Source organism: Chenopodium quinoa, unplaced genomic scaffold (genome assembly GCF_001683475.1).
Source record: "Chenopodium quinoa cultivar QQ74 unplaced genomic scaffold, ASM168347v1, whole genome shotgun sequence".
Taxonomy (NCBI): Eukaryota; Viridiplantae; Streptophyta; class Magnoliopsida; order Caryophyllales; family Amaranthaceae; genus Chenopodium; species Chenopodium quinoa.
In genome coordinates, this window is record NW_018743262.1 from 2,427,863 (window position 1) to 2,442,729 (window position 14,867).

A 14,867-nucleotide genomic window follows, 5' to 3' on the forward strand; every position below is an offset into this window, starting at 1 on the left:
CCTAACAAGGGAGCAGAACTCACTGGCAGAATAAACTGCCTAAACAAAAAAAATCAGAGCCAACCTATACAACTTGCTCTTGTAACCAATTCCTATCTACACTATTGATTCTATTCGACTATACAGTTAACAATTTATCTCTAATTTCTCTTTTTACAAACTTAACAACTGTATGTATGCACAGCACCTTAGACTCCCAAAATGCAGCATTACTAACCTTCCATATCCAATACACATCTGCTAAAGTGCAGACTCTAAGCAGACATTGCTTGAACCCATGCTTGCAACACCTTGTTCTTCTGACAGCATTTTGCAGACTATAACCTCTGCTTGGAGCACCAATACGGCTGCTAATCTCATCCCAGATTCTTCTACTATTAAAGCAGTCAAAGAATAAATGAGCATGAGACTCAGTTTGTGCACCACATGGCCGAACTCAACAGAGGAAGTTACACCAAACTGCTACAATCTGTCCCTAGTCAATAATCTGCCATGGATAACAAACAATGTTATAGAACTGATGCTTTATGATAGCTAATCTTTCCCGAATTAACTTGTCACATTTTTATCTTCCAGCATCCTGCATCAGTTCCTTATAAACCTTGCTGATCTGAAATCCGCCTTGCCCAAAAGAACTGACAGAATATACACTCTTGATTTTATCTTTCACATTACAAATCTTCCTCCAATACCAGCAATAATCCATATTAGGCTTATAGTTATACCAGTTCTGCCCTTTTAAATACACCACAATTATCCATTTTACCCAAAGGTTATCTTTTCCTTGAGCTATTGCCCAAACATCCTTCCCCAAGGATGCTTTATTCCAGGTCTCAGCATCCTTCAGGCCTAAACCTCCCTCTGCTTTCTTCCTACAAACTTTATCCCAGGCAACATATAAAATTTTTTGAACCAAACTCCCATACCATAGAAAGTTTCTACAAACTCCATTAACCTTCTCAAACACAGCTTTAGACAATATCATGATTTGAGCCTAGTAAACTAGGATATTCATTAAAACAAAATTCACCAAGACTTATCTAGCTGCAAAAGACATATGTTTGGACCCCAAAATTCTAATCCTTCTACACATTTTATCTACCAGGTGCTTAACTCAACAGCAGTTAACTTTTTAGAACATATGGGAACACCCAAGTATTCAAAAGGAAGGCTGCCTTTACTAAACCCTGTCATGCCCAGGATTTCTTACAGAACACCCTTAGTCATTCCAGCACAGTATACTGCAGTTTTCTCAGGGATAGCTTGTAAAATAGTTGCTCTGGAGAAAGCATTAAACCCTCTCATCATTAAATTCACTTAATTCAGCTCACCTCTATAACATAAAATCATATCATCAACAAAACAAAGGTGAGTAAGACCAACAGCCTTACACCTTCGGTGAAACTTGAAATTAGATTTAGTGCTCATCACTTTCAGAATCTTTGACAAGTATTCAATGCAAAGAACAAACAGTAGAGGAGAAAGAGGATCTCCTTGCCTAAGCCCTCTTATTTCATTGAAAAAACCATTCATAGATCCATTAATTTTCATTGAAAATTTTGGAGTTCTCACACAAGTCATGAAAAGCTGTAGACACCCAATTGTGTCCCCCCAAAACCAAACCCAGTGATGAGTACCTTTCGCGTCGAATCATAATCGAATGAAGTGAAAGTGTGGAAAGTCCAGTGTTGCGGATAGTTTTAATTTCTTTTCTTTTCTTTCTGTTTTTGAAAACTTATTTTAAGAAAACAGCCAATCCAGTTTGGTTGGTCCATGATATGGGTCCAATAGTGGTGTAGTTGGATAGGGGCTTGACAAGAGCTTTCCAACGATATATTATGAGCCAATTCCGATGAATATTAAGGAAGTTATCGCCAATTTACTAAACTGGGCCCGGTTTGAGCCTTATATGCGGCCCAATGATCTAGAGGAGGGCCTAATATAGATTTATCATTCCTAATGCAATTAGGAATAGTTTTAGTCTTCTAGATTCTTCTAGAAGGTTCTTTTCATCCCTAATTCAATTAGCAATGATAAATTGACTTTTGTTGACTTTTCAGAGTTTTAATTAAAATTAAAGAGCATTTTTGAGGGGAAATACGATTTTATCCTCCTGTACGGAAATTTTTATCTGATTTTAAGAAAACGCGTAATTTTCTGAATCAGCGCCAAACGCCAGCTGTAGCGCCTGGCGCTACGCTTGGCGCCTGGTGCCATTAGCCAGCATTGGCGCTAATTCAGTTTTAGGTGCGCCAGACTCTGTTTTGATATCTTATCTTTTTTTGGTTGATTTTCTCTATAAATAACGTCGTAAAAACTCCGTTTTCGATAACCAGTTTTCATCAACAATTCTCTCTTATTCTCTTCAATAATCTATTTTCACCAACTCTCATCTAGATTCTCTCTCTCTCTCTCTCTCTTTTTCTAAACTAGTTTCTCTCACATACAAAAATTCCGCATTCATTAGATCTAGATACACCTAGCCATATTCGAAGTTGCCTTCGCCCTAGACGTGAAAGGTTTAATTTCTGAGGGTTTGGTCCCAAATCTCTATTTCAATTATTTGATTTGATTGTTTAATTATCATTTTCCTTGAAGCTACTAACGCGTGTATTTTGTTATTAGAAAGAGGTACGAGGCATCCAAGTAAGTGCTTTAAAGGTTTTTATTGTTATTATGATATAGAAATCATGCTTAGGTTGTTGTTATGATTCCTAATGTTATGTTAGGGCGTTTTGATATTTCTAGTATCATGTCTAGGGTAACTTTAATACTAAGTATGATTGCTATGATGCCTTTTATGTTCTTCCTAATATTTATGATTGTTAGTATCATGTTAGGGTTAAAGATTTGATTTTTAATGCTTAGTGACATGGTAGGGTTTGTTATTAATCTTGTTAGTATCATGCATAGGATCTTGCTATTATTATGCTTTAACATGATTATTTTAATTATTATTATTATTATGATGATTATTATGTTGCTTGATTATTTTTATTGTTATTGCTTGATCATACCTTTTATGCACGTTTAAAGGGAATTTGTACTTGTAATCACGCTCAATAAGATAATTAATAATCTTATTTGGGGTTAATTTGATTATAATTCAAGTGATCACCAATAATAGATTTGTTTGTGCATTATATTCAACCAACATAAATAAACAGGTTTAGGGTTAATCCTATTGATTGCATGTTAGTCAAAAAGCGCACATGAATACGATCAGAATAAAGTAGAGGCCTATTATTAGGGCAGGTTCAATCTCTATTAGGTTGGATTTTTACCTTCATCCCCGAACCCTATTTGGTTCAAGACCTTATGGAGTTGACGATCTCTTGGATCGTTAAAGGGTGTAACCTTCACCTCGTGAACGGTTTACAAGTTCCTTAAAAAACTTATTGGCGACTCTTTTGCTCTATCTTCTTTCCTTTTGGACGCCACCGTACTTTAGTGTATGATCACAGTGGTGTTCAAGCTAGGGGTTAGCGCTTGAAATTATTCCCTACAGTTTTTGGCGACTCCACTGGGGAGGATTTCTATTTTAATTCCTGATTTTTTTTCGGCAATGATTTAGAATGAGTGGATGAGACTCGAAACGTTCTAAGTATTTCATGTGCGTAATTTTGGTTAACATTATTGTCATATGCATAAAAAAGATCTCATTGGAAAGACCATCCGTAATGAGTTAAAACATAGGATTTTACACGTAGGAAATTTGAGAAATATCTTTCACAACTAGGACCGAAATAACACTGTGCGAAACTGGAAAATTTTATCGATCACAGAAAGCTGCTGAGGCATGTAGGAATTAGTGTCAGCAACCAGAGCATTGGCGCCAGAATTTTAACTGTAGCGCCAGACGCTAGAATTGGCGCCAGGCGCTACAGCTAAAACTTGGCGCCAAGCTCTGTTTGCTAGCGCCAAATTCTTCCAGTACCGAGCCAGAAATATGCGTTCTAATTTCGACCAATCTTTCGTATTGTTTGCTCGATCCTACTTCCTGATCGAATTTTTTCTCACTTTTTTGAAACCCCTATGTGTTCGATCTACATATAGACATAACTCTCTGGGAATTCATGCTCCATCTACCTGATTGAACGCTCTGAGCAACAAAGGGTACATCCGAGAATGTTGAATTCACCAAACCATGGAAGCGAGTTTTTTTCTAAAACTCGCAGTGTCCCATCCACTTGCGCCAACCCTTCACGGTTAGGCTTCCGCACGGTGCATCCGGACAATTAACCATGGACCCTCTATTGACTAAAACATTTCCCAAGCTTTAGAGAACTAGAGCCATGGTTAGGTTGCAAATTCATTGCATCATATTGTGCTTACTTGACTAATTGTGCATTATTTGTTGTGCATATATATGTTTTCTTAACCGTTTGTTTGACTTTGTTGAGATTTAATAAATTAATGACTAAAGAACTTTGCCTAATTATTTAATTAATTAATTAATTTGAGTAATTAAAGTGTAATATTTTAATCAGGATTGACCTAGTACGACTTTAGGCATACCTTGTTGATTAATAACATTGAAAACAGTTCCAGATTGAAGCTCCAGCATTGGCGCCAAAGTCTGGACTGTAGCGCCACTCTTTGGAGTGTGGCACCTGGCGACAACTCTGTCGTCTGGTGCTACACTACACAGTGCGATGCCAGTCCTGTCGTTTTGCAGACAGTTCGGATTATTGACTGAGTCATCACCTAATGTCTAATTAATCAGTTTACTAATTAATTCGGTTAAATTTCGCTGTCAATAACACCTTGTCGAGTCATTATTTGAGTCTAGTCACATAGTCTAGCCACATGGTCATGACACGAGTCTTAACATGTCACCTACACTCACTATTCTTAGCACACACTTTGAGTATATGTCGCCATGACCATGTCTTAGGTTCATGCATGAGTCGGTTTTTTCCGTCATTTAAGTTGGGGGAACATCCTATTTCTAATTCTTCATATCCCTCCATCTAGATCATTTTTCTTCACATTCTATTCCATATTTCTTCACTTCCTCCATCCATAGCATGTTGAATAAAGTTTGAGTCAAATAATTAATAGTAGATATCCCCAAATTCCTTTTCCACAGTACTTGGTCGAGGAGAGAAGTGCGATTAATCAAGGACAACCTCTTTATTCAAGTCTCATTTTTTGATAAACCAATTCGTCAAAAGATGAAGGCTTTAACCCTCAAAATTGATGACCCTGTGAAGCAACAACAAATGACCCTCATGCAAGAAAGTTTGAGCAAGCTATCTAGTGACTATAAATTTCAGGACATTAGTTCAAAAGGGGTCTCGCTGGACAAGGAACTTCTTCCGCATAAGTTCAACGCCACTGACATCCCTAAATTCAAGGCAACGGATAACCCTTACTTTCATCTAAGAGCTTTTGAAACTATAATGAGTATTAAGGGTATTGACAAGAAAGTGTTCTCCTCTCTGTTTCCACTATCTCCCGAGATCGTCTGCCAGCAATGGTTCTTTTCTCTCGAGAAAGAAAAAATCTCCACCTGGGAGTCCATAGAAAACGCTTTCATAGATAGATATAAGTGCAACATCCAAGACGAAACAGACCGTAGACAACTTGGGATGTTAAAACAAAAAGAAAACAAAGGGTTCACGTCTTTCTTCAATAAAAAGAGGGAAACTTCCGCTAACATGGTTAAGGCTCCTACCCAAAAAGAATCTGTGAGGATGTTTATCAAGAATCTCCAAGGTAAGTATTCAAAGAACTTAAAGTACCAACACAACTTGAATACTTTCAAGGCTGTCTATAATGTAGGCATTGACATTGAAGATGACCTTCTGAAAGATAATAGTGCAAGAGGAAAGAAAAATGACCATCCTTCTTCTTCCTCTCCCATTAATGAGGTAGGTACCATGAACGCCTCTAAATCACGAATCCAAAGGTCGAATAAGGTGTTCACTCCACTTGGTATGCGTTATGAAACAACTTTCGAGAAGCTACATCACAAAGGACTAGTCATGCCCATAGGGCCCATCAAAGATCCGGTTCCAGAAGTCAGGCCACTCAAGTGGGACCCCAATAAGCACTGCAAATATCACCAGGGAAAGGGTCACGACACTGAGGAGTATTGGAAACTCAAAGAAGCTATTCAAGATCTGATCGATAACAATGAAACTTCCGAAATTCTAGCCATCAAAGAAGATCAAACACCCTTCGATCCATCACTTCTTATCACACCTGTAGGTGAGCCCATGATCGAGATAGCTTATATAACATCTCTCGATAAAGTGGCCATGATTGAGGAGGATGAAAGTCTTTTCTTAGATAATACCAAGGAAGACTCGTCAAATCTGAAAGAGGACGTCCGAAAACTGCAAGATGTTGTTGCCATGCTCTTGAACGTGGTAGAAGGACTAGCAAATCGGGTGACGGTTATCGAACAAAATTCTCGCCAAGGGTTTAATGAAGAACTAAATTCTCTTAAGCCACGGGAAAAACGGACCATTGAAGAATACACACCAATAGGAATGACTTACAATGAAGCTTTTGACTGTCTTCACGATCAAGGTCTTATTCACTCCATTGGTCCCAGTCAAGACCCTCCATCTGAAAAACGTTTTCCCAATTGGGATCCAAATTCCTATTGTCGATACCATAAAGGTCGCGGTCACACTACTGAAAAGTGTCTCACCCTCAAGGATCGTATTCAATACTTCATTGATTCAAATCTCCTTCATGTTCCTCCGCGCAACAAGAAGGCCAAGATCAGTAACAATAACAACAGTAGCTGTAAAGGAAAGAAGAACGACTACCTTCTTCTTCCAAAAACACCTACTCTAGCAACAGTGTTGGTACTTTCGACCTTAGTGAGATCCTAGCCATGGATAGTCGAGGATTTAGAAAGCAACCGAAAAGGGATTTTACCCCTATTGGAATTAGCTACGATAATGCTTTCGATCGACTCCATGCAAAGGGACTCATCAATCCCATTAGACCTCTTCAAGATTCCCCGCTTGAAAAGAGGGTGCCTAGTTGGAATCCAAATGTGCGCTGCAAGTACCATCAAGGTAGGGGTCATGCCACTGAGAGCTGTTGGAAGCTAAAGGAGGCTATCCAACATTTGATTGATAATAACAAGCTTCCCACACCTCCAGTTAACATGAAGAGCGAGTGATGATAAAGCAAACAACACAAGACAAGAGGCGAGCTTCAATGACGATATTTAATTTCATGACATCTTTGTTCTTTTTCATTATTTACCCTTTCCCCAATAAGTCTAGCATAGGCACCTTTCTTTTCCCTTAGATTATTTTTGTAGATTCTTTATTTTCCCTTAATAAAATGAGCATTTATTCTCTTACATATGATCATTTCATTATATTGCATTAAAATAAAAAAATAAAAAAAAATTCATTGTCGAACTACGCACAAGGTATACCAATGATTTGAGGAACCCTTGTAGCCATATCATATTATCTTTCACCCTTCAAATATACGATCCTTTCTTGATACACCACTTTGAGCCTCGTCTAACGATAGACCCTTCTTTTTTCAACCCACATCTACCTAACCTTGGGATGGGATGGTGTGTAACTTGTGCGATCTCAAAAGCTTGAGTGATTTAAAAAAGATTAAAATAGCAAAAATAAGCAAAAAAGAAAATAAATAAAAATGTACAAAAGGGCAAGTGTTCCAATGTCTTTGATATGAAAATATCTTTGATATGAACACGTCTCGGATTGCGTCTCTTATCGAGTGCTCGGTACCGTGCCTGAGAAACATGAATGCCAAGTGAGTGATAGACCGCATTATCGGGATTGTCCACACTTATAAAAATGAAATAAATGCTAGAGAAAAAAAAAGAGCTAAAAAAGAGTAGAAACTCAAACATAAAAATATAAAGATTCAAAAGCGAGGTTGCACACCTTGGGGGCTTATCGAGGGTCTTGAGCCTTTATCCTTTTCTTCTATAACCTTTAGCCTAACCACGTTAAAAACCTTAAAAAAAGATCTTTTTGAGGTATACATACACTTGTGCGAGGTTCGGCTAGAGCTACGTTCGGCCTGATTCCTAACGGATACGTAGGCAACCTCACATTGAGGTGCGGTCGTAATAAAAATGCATTCATATTCACATTCACACATCATGGTCATATCAAGGGATCCCTGTGCTCATCCCTATTCACTTAGAGCTAGACTTGGGGGCTTAAGCCCTACATCATTAGCTTACCTAGCCTAAGAGTCACCACCATTTGACTCTTTTCAATATATTTTCCCACACACTGAGCTCTTGCGGCCTAACTTTAGTATCACTTTCACACACTGCACAGATACATGACCAAATATACTTCCCCTATGAACCCTTTGTCATGAAAACTTAACACAACGCTGAAGCATGCCTTGTCATATCAACATCACTCATCAATCATAATTGTGATTGCATCACGAAGTATGAATTCGTGCCTAAGTTGCCTAAATACTTTCATCATTGAGCCAACCATTGAGATAGCCTAGGATGGAGTAATCCTTGCACCTTGAGAGATAGTATCAAACAACATTTGACTAAGCTCATTCAACATGCACCTTCAAAAACTTCGCTTCTTTATTTTTCGTGCCTTTCTTTTTTGGGATAAAGTCGGTACCCTCCACAAAAATGACGGAAAATTTTTGTTATTTTGCATTTTTCGAGTCGCTCGATCACATTACAATGCACACACGTGTCATGAGTCACACGTGTCATTCCACTTCGAGTCAAGTCAACCTCGAGTCAATCACAGCGAGTCAAGTTTATACCTTGAGTTGTGTCAAGTCAATGAGTCTAGCAATGCTAAACCTTATGTCAACCCTAAGATGATTAAAGAGATTATCAAAGTTCTATAGTAAAAAATAAATACAAGTGCAGCAGAATAGGGAAGACCCTACTCCAGCGCCAGACGACAACATCTAGCGTATGGAAATAGATTTCAGCGCTTGGCGCTAGATCTCAGCGTCTGGCGGCAGAGTCAATTCTTGGCGCCAGAGATATTTCAGCAGCGACAGAGCTCGAAGCCTCTCAGAAAGGTGATTTTGACCTCATACAACAATTTCGGGTTCTTTGGTACGCCAGTTAGCCCCTATGAGCAATTTGACATGATTAAGTAGTCAGTTTGATTACAATCACGATAAGTGATTGACCTGACGAAAGATCGTCTCACTTAGCTTAAAGCGCCTAAGAATTGGCTTATCACAGAGACACCGACATACTGGTTTTAGCGGAAGCAAAGTTCAAGCAAGCTTTAGAGATCGACAAGTGTTGGTCTTCGGAAATTTTTCCTCGGAATATTATCGCAACAAACATTCAAGCATTCAAGCTTTTTTTTTTCAGAGACGCGTGGACGTTCCTTTTCAAGCTCTATTGTTCAGAGACGCGTGAACATTTCTTTCAAAGCTCTTTTGCTCCAGAGACGAGTGGGCATATCAATCAAGCTCTTTTGTTCAGAGACGCGTGAACATTTCCTTCAAGCTCTATTGCTCAGAGACGCGTGGGCATCCTATTATCAAAACTCCTTTATTCAGAGATGCGTGGACATTTCCATCAAAGCTCTTTTGCTCCAGAGACGCGTGGGTATATTAATCAAGCTCTTTTGTTCAGAGAAGCGTGAACATTTCCTTCAAGCTCTATTGCTCAGAGACGCGTGGGCATCCTATTATCAAAGCTCCTTTGTTCAGAGACGCGTGAACATTTCCATCAAGCACTTTTGCTCAGAGACGCGTGGGTATCCTATTATCAAGCTCTATTGTTCAGAGACGCGTGGACACATTATTCTGAAGTTCATATTAAAATAATAATGTAGAAGCTCTATTGTTCAGAGACGCGTGGACATATCCAAAAAAAGAAGCTCTTTATTCAGAGGTGCGTGAACATATCAAAAAAAAAGAAGCTCTTTGTTCAGAGGCGCGTGAACATATCAAAAGAATATAAAAAAGAAGCTCTTGGTTTAGAGACGAGTGAACATCGAAGCAGCAAGATGGCGTTCCATAGATTGTAGAAAGTTGTCAAAAAGCAACTGAAGGTGATTTCAAGCGAAGCAATCTTCGATAGTATTCCCTTGGACGTGGAATATTATCAAAGCGGAAGAGGATTGTTTCAAGTGAATAAATCTTCAATAGTGTTTCCTTAGACGTGGAATGTTATCAAAGCGGAAGAGGATCGTTTCAGGTGAAGAAATCTTCAATATTGGAAGCAGTTACGGGTGTAGCGGTTTTCAAGCACGATGGCATTCTCTTGGCAGGAGGTCATCAAAACAACAGCAATGCGGCAGCAAATCGGTTACTTTTAGAGACGTGTGCTCGACGGTGCAAGATACGCGTTTCTTAACTCTTTTATCTGTTTAACTAACACTAGTTTACAGGTATTGGCGTTACAAGAGTGGTTTAGGATCGCAGAACGTTCTGAATCATTCTCCGTCCCTATCGCTACTTTGACTTTTGTTTTCGAAACTCGTGTTTCTCCAAACTTAGTCAAAGTGGGGGCTTCTATAGACACCCAATTGTGTCTCCCCAAAACCAAACCCAGTGATGAGTACCTTACGCGTCGAATCATAATCGAATAAAGTGAAAGTGTGGAAAGTCTAGTGTTGCAGAAAGTTTCAATTTCTTTTCTCTTCTTTTTGTTTTTGAAAACTTATTTTAAGAAAATAGCAAATCCAGTTTGGTTGGTCCATGATATGGGTCCAATAGTGGTGTAGTTGGATAGGGGCTTGACAAGAGCTTTCCAACGATATATTATAAGCCCAATTCCGATGAATATTGAGGAAGTTATGGCCAATTTACTAAACTGGGCCCAGTTTGAGCCTTATATGCGGCCCAATGATCTAGAGGAGGGACTAATATAGATTTATCATTTCTAATGCAATTAGGAATGGTTTTAGTCTTCTAGATTCTTCTAGAAGGTTCTTTTCATCCCTAATTCAATTAGCATTGATAAATTGACTTTTGTTGACTTTTTAGAGTTTTAATTAAAATCAAAGAGCATTTTTGAGGGAAATACGATTTTATCCTCCTGTACGGCAATTTTTATCTGATTTTTATAAAACGCGTAATTTTCTGAATCAGCGCCAAACGCCAGCTGTAGCGCCTGGCGCTACGCTTGGCGCCTGGCGCCAATAGCCAGCGTTGGTGCTAATTCAGTTTTAGGTGCGCCAGACTCTGTTTTGATATCTTATCTTTTTTTGGCTGATTTTCTCTATAAATAACGTCGTAAAAACTCTGTTTTCAATATCTAGTTTTCATCAACAATCATCAATTCTCTCTTATTCTCTTCAATAATCTATTTTCACCAACTCTCATCAAGATTCTCTCTCTCTCTTTCTCTCTCTCTCTCTCTTTTTCTAAACTAGCTTCTCTCACATTCAAAAATTCCGCATTCATTAGATCTAGATACACCTATTCATATTCGAAGTTGCCTTCGCCCTAGACGTGAAAGGTTTAATTTCTGAGGGTTTGGTCCCAAATCTCTATTTCAAAATTGTTTAATTATGATTTTCCTTGAAGCTACTAACGCGTGTATTTTGTTATTAGAAAGAGGTACGAGGCATCCACGTAAGTGCTTTAAAGGTTTTTATTGTTATTATGATATAGAAATCATGCTTAGGTTGTTGTTATGATTCCTAATGTTATGTTAGGGCGTTTTGATATTCCTATTATCATGTCTAGGGTAACTTTAATACTAAGTATGATTGCTATGATGCCTTTTATGTTCTTCCTAATATTTATGATCGTTAGTATCATGTTAGGGTTAAAGATTTGATTTTTAATGCTTAGTGACATGCTAGGGTTTGTTATTAATCTTGTTAGTATCATGCCTAGGATCTTGCTATTATTACGCTTTAACATGATTATTTTAATTATTATTATGTTGCTTGATTATTTTTATTGTTATTGCTTGATCATACCTTTTATGCATGTTTAAAGGGAATTTGTACTTGTAATCACGCTCAATAAGATAATTAATAATCTTATTTGGGGTTAATTTGATTATAATTCAAGTGATCACCAATAATAGATTTGTTTGTGCATTATATTCAACCAACATAGATAAACAGGTTTAGGGTTAATCCTATTGATTGCATGTTAGTCAGAAAGCGCACATGAATACGATCAGAATAAAGTAGAGGCCTATTATTAGAGCAGGTTCAATCTCTATTAGGTTGGATTTGTACCTTCATCCCCGAACCCTATTTTGTTCAAGACCTTATGGAGTTGACGATCTCTTGGATCGTTAAGGGGTGTAACCTTCACCTCGTGAACGGTTTACAAGTTCCTTAAAAAACTTGTTGGCGACTCTTTTGCTCTATCTTCTTTCCCTTTGGACGCCACCGTACTTTAGTGTATGATCACAGTGGGGTTCAAGCTAGGGGTTAGCGCTTGAAACTATTCCCTACACCAGCATAGTAAAATGCCTAGGGAAACCCAAAGCATTCAACATTTCTTCCAGGAAGTCCCATCCCATTCAACTGTGGCATATGCTTTCTTCAAATCCAAATTGATAAGACAACTAGGTGCTGTAAAAGCTCTCCCATACTACCTTACTAGATCTTGACAGACCATGATGTTATGCACAATGTATCTGCTATGTACAATGGCTCTTTAGTTCATTGCAATAATCTCAGGCACTATCATACTCAATCTATCACACAGAACCTTTGAAATCCATTTGTAAATAACATTACAACATGCTATTGGCCTGAACTCAATCACATTCTCAAGGCAATAAACCTTTGGCACTAATGTAATGGAAGTGTTTTTTATTTCTTCCAACATTTTCCCTGCTTGGAGAAAGTCAAGACTGCTTCACAGACATCATTACCAACCATATCCTAGCTGACCTTATAGAAACTGCTTCCAAGTCCACCCAGACTAGAAGCATTATTTTCATTTATTACAAACATTGCTTTTTTCACTTCATCTTGAGTAAAAGAGAAATCAAAGGAAAACCTAGCTCCTCAGAAATCACAGTGCCAGTCTGAATAACAGCAGCATTAAAAGGGATCCTATTATAATCATTTGTTCCCAACAAGAGATTAAAGTACTCCAAGAAAGCTTTTGGAACTTCACTCATATCAACCTTGTCCCCATTAAATTTCTTTATAGTATACACCTTGTTCTGCATGTTCCTTTTCCTAAGATCTCTATGAAATAAAGCTATATTTTGATCCCCATCAGCAATCCAGTCAGACTTTGCCTTTTGTCTCAAAAAGGAGCAATACACTTCCACAGCTTGAGAGAATAGCTCTCTAGTAGTCTGTTCAGCTTCCTTACTTGCTAAATCACCAGGGTTATTATGCAGAGAACTCTGGCAAGAATCCAGCTGTTGTTTAGCTAAATTATATTGAATTTCAACAGTTTTACATCTAAATTTATTTAGCTGAATCAAACTTTTCTTCATGTCCTTCAATTTCCTCACAACTCTATACATAGGTGTCCTTTCCACACAATTTTTATAAGCTTTAAGCACTAAATATCTTAAATTAGGTCTTTTACTCCACATATTAAAGTACCCGAAAGGTTTCTTCCCCATTTGTTGCTCAGGATACACGTAAACAATATCAGGACACTGATCAAAATTTCCTTTCATTACTTAAAAACATCTCAGAGTTCTAGAACAAATTACACCATTTATTGTTCACTAAATCCGTATCAAACTTAGAGAAAACCCTGTTTTCTCTAGAATGCTTATTATTCTAGGTGTAGGAGTTACCACTATATTTCATATCAACCAAGTCACGGTCATCAATACAAGCACTAAAATCAGCCATTTCATTCTAAGAGACAGGAGCTCCTATTCTTTCTTTAGCTTCTAGAGCACAATTAAAATCCCCAAGGACAATCTAAGGACTAACAATTGAAATGCTGAGAGTCCTAAGATCATTCCAAATTGTCATCCTTTCAAAATTAATATAAAAAGCATAAATGAAAGTGCAATGAAAACTCACTTATGCTTTCAACATAGAAATGAATCAATTGACTAATACATAGAAATATGCTTACATCTAACAACTGAGGTTTCCTAGCAACAGTAATTCTACCCAAGGTGCTTACTATCATTGCAGGTAAAACTCCACCCTTCAAACACACCAAGATAAAGCTTTCAATGTTTTATTTGTAGTTTGGTTAGAATGATATTTTTGCTTGGAGAAGGTTTCTTGTAGATGATTGACAAGGCCTTACTAATTTGGCCTTAGATGCACTATTGGGAAATTTTCACCGTACCTGTTAATTATGTTAGAGAAACAAAGTATTTACTCAATTAAATTTTTGATAAATGTTGGATCTTATAAGTTTATTAGATCTTGATTGCAATTTAAACTAGATATGTGCATTTCAAACCTTTATTACTAGATATATGTGCAATTATTTAATTTTTGAAAAATGTTGGATAGTATGAGTTTAATATATCTTGCTTGCAGTTTAAACTAGATGTGTGCAATTCAAACCTTTATTATTTGATGTGAAAATTTTCTTATAGTCATTATTTGTATTCAACTTCGTAAAAATAGTCTTTTTTGTTATCTTATCCTTTACATTAGAATTGTAGATGCAATTGTATGACATGAAGAACAATAACTAGCACAACACCATGACGGGGTCCGTCTTTTAACACCTGAATTCCTTGACAAACTTGTAAAGATTCATGATGCCATGCTACTGTTTGTGCTACTTCAACTAGTGCTTTTATTGATGTTGCTTCCTGCAAGACGTTATTTATATTGTTTCTGTCTCAATGCTACTACTGTTACTTCCTCTGAGTTTGAAATTTGGTTCGTAATTGTTATCTGTTATAACCCTTTGGCGGCTACGTATGTTGTGTACATATTATGTTGAGAGCTGCTAGAATACTTATAGTTGATGTGCTT